Source organism: Octopus bimaculoides, chromosome 1, assembly GCF_001194135.2.
Source record: "Octopus bimaculoides isolate UCB-OBI-ISO-001 chromosome 1, ASM119413v2, whole genome shotgun sequence".
NCBI classification, from domain to species: domain Eukaryota; kingdom Metazoa; phylum Mollusca; class Cephalopoda; order Octopoda; family Octopodidae; genus Octopus; species Octopus bimaculoides.
Window position 1 is genome coordinate 25,962,502 of NC_068981.1, and position 6,613 is coordinate 25,969,114.

The following is a 6,613-nucleotide window of genomic DNA, read 5'->3' on the forward strand; positions in this document are numbered from 1 at the left end:
TCATTATTATTATTATTATTATTATTATTATTATTATTATTATTATTATTATTATTATTATTATTACTATTATTATTATTAGTCTCTGACTCAGCCACTCTCAGCAGTTTGTGCTCATATCACGTTTTGCCACTCTCTAGCCCCGCTTTTCGCACAGTTTACAATGTAGCATTTCCGCTATATCCTCTTCCTCCTCCTCCTCATCATCATCATCCTCATCATCATTATCATCATTAGTTGTAGTAGCCGTTCTAGTTGCTGTTGTTGTAGCAGTAGCAGCAGTTTTTGTAATAGTCTCCAGCGTCTTGAACAATTTCGGTGAGTTGTGGTTTGCTCAAAAGATTGAAGAATAGAACCAGCATCACAAATATAAGGAAATAATATTTGTAAACATATGCAAATATGGCTGGTCACGTATTTTCATACTATGTATTTTGATTCCAGCGAATACTTTGAAATATAACACACATTCCCTTTTAATAGGGAACATACAATACTTACATGTTTACGAAGTTAAGTGTAGAAATAGACAAAAGTAACGACAAGCTAGTTACTGTACATCCATACATGTATCGGACGACAATATATCTCTACGAAAAACGTAGAAATTATCAAAATATAAAGATCTGGAAATAGGGATAACGAGAATCTGGCGACCGAGAACAAGAAGAATGATAACTTTTGTATTCTCGGAAACGATTAAGAAACTTATATAAAGAAACACTTAAACTCGCAAGACATATACACATGCAATGTTATGCAATGCTATGCTACCAAAATGAAATACCTAAATAAAATTGCGAACAATTCAAACAATAGACAAACCGAATGTTGTTTTTATTCTTACTCACAAAACAGGAAAAAAAAAACATTCTCAGAAAGTATCGAGAGATCTTTGTCTGTAGGTAAGTACATCTGTGGAGGAGAAATATACGGACATTTTGATTGAAATCTCTCTTTCTCTATCTCTGTCTCTATGTATATAGGGAGAATTCACACACACACAAAAAAAGACGGAGACAGGTGGTGTAGAAAACAAACAGATGTATTAGTATAACGCTTGGGAATTGAAAAAGTCTTTAACGTTTCGAGCCTACGCTCTTCCACAGAAAGGAACACAGAAAGAAACAAGGAGAGAAACAAGCAGAGTAAAAATATGTGTGTAGTGATTAACGATCTAATATATATATTCTCTTTATCAGAGCGTGAGTAATCTTTTTGGATCAAGTTTCTTTCTAGTGTTTGTTAGCGCTTTCGATTATTTTTTCAAACGCGTATAATGCTTTTCAAAAATATTTATACTTATTGAAACTGTATGAGCTAATTTTAACAAGGTCTTTTATATATATATCGACATGCATACCTATGCATTTGCGTGTCACTAAGTCACGCAAATGCATACTCTTTCTGATTTCTTTAATAAGTATAGGACAGCCAATGACTTATTATATTAACATCATAGAATTGTTAGGAACAAAGCATGTTCTTCCTAAAACACCTTTCCTTAGATAACATATCCCGAAAATATCATCTGAATGAAAGACAAAAAAATTAGCTACAAAATCAGATGACATAAAAAGAGTGTACTCAACTAAAAGTTAAAAAGGATTTCTCATACGCAAATTAATTGCGAAGTCCATATGGATTATTGGGATGGTATTTTGCAGCAGAGGAAAAACGCTCTCAGCATTGCTTTGAGAAAGCATGAAAAATTTGAAAGGCAGGGGAATAATTTGTGAAATTCCGTTAATTGCTCTGTTGAGTGGTGATGAAAGAAAACTGAGAAATTTAAAATTTCACATTTTTGTAACAAAATGAACAAAAACCTAATAATAAAAATATGAGAAATGATCGATCAAAACGATTATTTCGAAATATGGATTATGTGTTATTAAATATCATTATCAATAAATTATTACTGTTTATCGCGATTATTATCATCGATTAATAAAGCTATGATTTAGTGCGGACAATGATGGTCAATTTATTGAGCTTTGTTTGTCAAAGTTATCCAATAATATGTGATCACACGTCTTAATTTTTGCAAGGAAGGGGTACTTGATCATATCATCCTCAGTTCTCTAAACCCTATATGGCGTAGCAGGTATGTATAATGCAGTGGACCTCGATTCAGAATGTAAAGATTGTAATTAAATACTCTATCTGATACTCTATCGATTCTACTAACCGATCATATCATTTGATGTATACGATTTCTTCCAAAACTCTAAAACTAAGCTATCAGAAATTTCATCAGACTTGGTTGCAAATTTAATCTCATAAACATTACTTTGGTGCCCCACGCCCAACATTGTACGGCCATGTAAATAGGATCATGTGTATTCTGGTTAACTTCAGGTGCTTGTAGCATTTTGTTCATGCAAGGATAACTGGAAAATAGCACCCCAGTTTACATGCCTCGGAAAGGTTTTACCTGCAGCCGGTGTTCCCCCAACTGATTAATATCAAACCTCGTTACAGCTCCTTACAAGTTATATCGTAGTTCAAGTCAGAACATAAATAACTAAAATACGTATGACAGAGTATTTACATGGTTTTCCAAAGTAATACCTCACACGACCTTCCTCTAATTGTTGTTTCTCACTGACAATGGGGATCACATCTGCTGAAATAATACATTTAACATCGCTAGAAACCCATTCGATCACCTAATCATTCTTTTCTATGCCAGACAATCTGTAAAACGTACTTGAATACCACAACGGAGTATTACTTTAAAAACTCGGCAGGTGCCACTGCACAATCATTCATGACCGCACCCAGAATAACACAACTGATTGGAGTAATGTCACTTCCGGATGTGCTCCAGTTTCTAATGTGTGGGGCATTGCCTCCTCTTTGACATTTCTCCGCTTCTGTAATTGCCCCAGTTCCTCTGATCCTACTAGCCTCCACCATCAGCATTCAGTATTTTCAAAACTAGTCATTTTACCTCATTCTCATTACATCCTTTCTGTTTTGTCCCATCCTCCGGGTATCGCAGCAATCACTATATCCAGACATTTTCGAGAACATCAACAACTCCCTGGTATTCTTTTCTTGTTCCTATCTTTCCTGGATATGATAAATTGCAAAGATTCAAGAGAAGATACATTAATGGAATTAGCCTCATCAGTATAAGAACGCTTGCGAAGAACTGACATAAATCATCTAAACACAGCAAGTAAAAATACAATGAAACCATAAAACAATGTATCCCCAAAACCTAGGACGTACCCTTTCCTGTGTTTTGCTATCGATCACCTAGATGTTTTACATCACTGTTGCACATGATTTTCAAGATAAGCAAAGTACCACGATCATTAATGCGTATCCTAGTTTATTATGCAAAAGTCAAGATCTATAAATTATCATCATTGTAGAAACTCTTCTTGATATATCGTCTACGTTTGCATCATTATATCGAACTTAGCAACGCTTCCTTATGATTTTCGCATGAAGCTTTCCTTTCTATTATAAATCTTCATCTCATATCCATTATGTTCTTTTTGCGTATTCATATATACTGACGTTATACACATTTATACATCTGAATCTTACCTGAAATGAATAATCTTTTAATTTTTCCTTGGCCCTAGCATATCTCGTTATATTCCTTCATCATCACATATCAATTTAAGTTGTTCCTTCTTTGTGATCATAATTTCGTCCGTTCTTTCTAATTCCTTTACTAAAAACCGCTAATGTTTCATCGCAATCAATTTTCCCCACTTAAAACGGCTAATTATTAATTTATAGTAACCTGTTGTGCAATAATCATAGCTTATTTGGTTTTTCTGTTTTGTTGTTTCGATTTAATTATACATAAATTTATTTTTTTATTCAAGAATTAAAAACTATAAAGCTATTACTAGTTCACAAGCTCAATAATTTTCACTGAAGAATAATAAAATTTGATATTAATAGAATTTATTATTAATAAAAGTCATTACTCACGTCGAATGGTATGATCCACACAGTTATGTCTCTATACATTCATACTCATAAAAATCTCTATGTTCATAATTTAATGGTTTAATTGGTTATTTCTTCAATAATTATGAGCTAGTCAAAATTCTTGCTGTAATAACTTAATAGTTTAATTGTTTAATTGTTGAATAATCATTAAATTATATATTAAAAAAATACCCGATTTAATTTTATAATATGAGATAATATTGATTAATTAAAAGTTTGAAGAGATTTGTTTTTCCTATCCTGTAATGGATCTAGATCAACTATACATTGGATAAGGGTATTAATATATATATATATATATATATATATATATATATATATATATATATATATATATATATATATATATGCACACCATAAAATGGCAGTGGACATTGCGCACCAAAACGAATTATTACTTCCTGGACTCCCATTTAACACAAGTAATCATAGAGTACAATACATGGTCTATACATAAATATCCCAACACTAGAAGACTTAAAATTAAGGCCGATTATAGCGGGCCCAGCCTGTGAAACACGCCGCCTAAGCAATTTTCTGGACATACTATTGAAACCTATCCTCAGATGCATTAAAAGTTTCATTAAAGACGATCTGAACATGCTAGAGCATCTACCAAAGACCACCAACGAAGAAGTACTATTAGTCTCCTTGGATGCCATGAACCTCTACACCAACATACCACATGACTACGGAATAAAAGCAATACAATTCTAGTTAAAAAAATACCCCGGACTTCTCCCTGACTGCATAAACCAGACTTTTGTAATTGAATCTCTGAATTTCACCCTACAAAACAATTACTTCCTATTCAATGAAACATGCTATCGCCAAAAATGCGGTATTACGATGGGAACAAAAGCACCATCTGTCCTTGCGAACCTAATAATAGGTTTCTTTGAATCTACCTTAAAAATGTAGACCCCCATTTCCCATTCCACCAGTATATAAGAGAACACTGGAAATGGTGCCTAGACGATTGTTTTATCATCTGGAATGAAACCTGTCATAAACTTCTGGAATTCAAATCCACACTGAACCATATAAACTCCAATATTCAATTTACAATGGAATAAAGCAATTAACAGCTCCAATTTCTGGACATGTTGGTTGTTAAAAAAATCCAGCAACCAAATTGCAACCGAAATCTACCACAAACCAACAGACCCAAAACTCTATCTCCTTTGCTGCTCATGCTATCCTAAGCACACCGAAATAAATATCCCATTTAATTTAGCAAAAAAGATCTGTGCAATTGTATCTGATACAACTACTCGGGAACTACGCCTACAAGACCTCAAAATAACACCCATTGAACGTCAATACCCACCCGTACTTATAGACCATGGAATTAAACGTGCCAAAAAATTGGACACAAACACACTAAGGACAATAAAACAAAACACCACACCTCACTTTAATTCATTCCCATACATATCAACCCAGAACCCCAGAAACAATGAAGCATACTACACAATTATACAAAATCTTCCTCTGCTCACACAAGACCCGAACATGAACAACATTGTGAATACACATAAACTCCTCAAATGCAAAAGATAAAACAAATCACTTAAGAGACTCGTAACAAATGCAAAACTATACTTAACAGTTAAAAAATGCAGACGACCTAATTGTCGTACTTGCCCATACCTAACTGAAGGCTCAGAATTTACTTTCCAGCAAGGAGAAAATTTTCAATTAAGATCAACTTCACATGTGCCTCCCATAACTTAATTTATATCCTAACCTGCTCAGGTTGTGATCACAATTATGCGGACTAAACGAGACTTACTTTGAGACGTAGAGTTTCGCTGCATAAAGAACAGATTCGTTTTCCTCAATACAGCCAGATAGCTCTCAGCGAACACATTGATAGCTGCGTAAGAAATAACACACCGAATTTCCATATTTTCCCATTATATCAATGCAGAGATTCCGTTTCCTTACAAGAATGCCTAAACAAGTACAGACCACACCTTAATATGCAAACTTGACCACCTGATCCCTATACATTCATGTTTCAAAATTATATTTATTTACCACTATTCAATAATGCTGAAGGGGTAGTTGTCCCTCTGGCTACGTATTGCCTCCTTTTATCCACTCTCTCCATTCATTTTTACTTTTCAAGAAATCCAAAACTGTGTGATTCCTTTGTGTCAAGGAATGATTACTTCACAATGTCACTTGAAAAACTAATTTAAATAGTGAAAACAAGTTGGATATCATTACATTTTATGAGACTTTTACAATCCATAAAATATGTATATGCTTATATATTTTTATTAAAATATATCAAAACTATGTGAAATAAAGGCATTTCTCTTCCCCTTTTTATATAACTTTTCTACATATTTGCACTTCATAACTTTGCCACGTGCTGTATACTGTTTCTCCGGCATTTCTGCGCCGTTCATATGTACATATATATATGTGTGTGTGTATGTGTGTGTGCGCGCGCGTGTGTGTGATTCAAATATACTGAAAGAATTATGTGCAAGTTATTACCCATCAGAAGCTTTCATCGTTAATCATACTCTGTCTATATATCTATATATCACTGCTAATCTTTGATATTTGAATTATGTTTGTCATTAAATATTTATAATGCAGACATATAACATTATGTTTT

The 6,613-nt window shown here is 33.4% G+C and overlaps 1 protein-coding gene across 10 annotated transcripts in view; it reads right to left on the minus strand.

Moving 5' to 3' along the window:
* LOC106876180 (TWiK family of potassium channels protein 18) overlaps window positions 1–6,613 on the minus strand; it is a 321,498-nt gene that overhangs the window by 45,599 nt on the left and 269,286 nt on the right. Inside the window, exon 5 of one of the 10 annotated variants that reach the window (XM_014924617.2) lies at window positions 2,954–3,075. The exons of the other annotated variants lie outside the window; for them this stretch is intronic. The gene's annotated coding sequence lies outside the window, so the exon portion shown is untranslated. The remainder of the gene's footprint in view (window positions 1–2,953; window positions 3,076–6,613) is intronic. 10 annotated transcript variants of the gene reach the window in all.